The 844-nt window shown below is 47.7% G+C and overlaps 1 protein-coding gene across 1 annotated transcript in view; it reads right to left on the reverse strand.

Annotated features, from left to right (window-relative positions):
* Positions 1-844, reverse strand: part of CERS5 (ceramide synthase 5) — a 14,323-nt gene that overhangs the window by 5,514 nt on the left and 7,965 nt on the right. The window lies entirely within an intron of this gene.

An 844-nucleotide genomic window follows, 5' to 3' on the forward strand; every position in this document is an offset into this window, starting at 1 on the left:
GCTGTTCCTGTTGCTGGGAGTTATTGCCAGTCCTTAAGTAATTTAATAAACACTTTAGATTTTATGGTGCAGGGAGGTATGGAGAGGCCTTTAACGACACCATTAACTCTCACCCAGCTTTTAACATTTTCCCAGCGAAGCAAAAACAAACCTTTTCAAACAAGAACCAAAAACGCCCCAAAAGGCACCTCCCAGAAATATTTAACTCCCAGCAGGTTTATGGAAGAATTAAAATGCAATTCCAGGGATCTGCTGACGTTTCATGTGGCTAATCAGGGAAGGGAATACACGTGAAGTGGCACAGCCTGGGGTCTGCAGGGCTGCTGCTGCTGCTGCTGCTGCTGCCAGATTCCTCCAGAAAGCTGAGGAATGACATTACAGCCAGTGGAAAACACATTAAAGATTTACAGGATGCTGAGCACACTGGTGTGAGGGAAGAGCATCCCCTCATGACAGACAGGAGCTGCAAAAACAACCCCAGCTCTCTGGTCTGGCCCTGGAAGGAGCTCACAAAGAAATAAGAATTAAAGCTCTTCCTCGTCCAGGCTCCTCTGGTGCATTTACTGGAAAAGTGAAAGGATGGCTTCTGCCCACCAGGCACCCAAAAAGAATGGGAATGCCAGCTGCCCATGGCCTGGGGAATAAATACAGGCAGTATTTTCACCAGGGACAATAAACGGACAACAGCTCATTAACAGAGGCACCTCACCGAGCCTGACCTGCTGAGGTGAGAGGGAATCTCATTAGAGGATGATTCTCTCTTAAGCCATTTATCCAGGGTTTTACCTCTCCAGAAACCTCAGACCTAATTTCAGGCTCTGAGCAGTCACGACACAAGGACGGG

This window comes from Manacus vitellinus, unplaced genomic scaffold (assembly GCF_001715985.3).
Source record: "Manacus vitellinus isolate BGI_N305 unplaced genomic scaffold, ASM171598v3 scaffold_129_pilon, whole genome shotgun sequence".
NCBI lineage: Eukaryota > Metazoa > Chordata > Aves > Passeriformes > Pipridae > Manacus > Manacus vitellinus.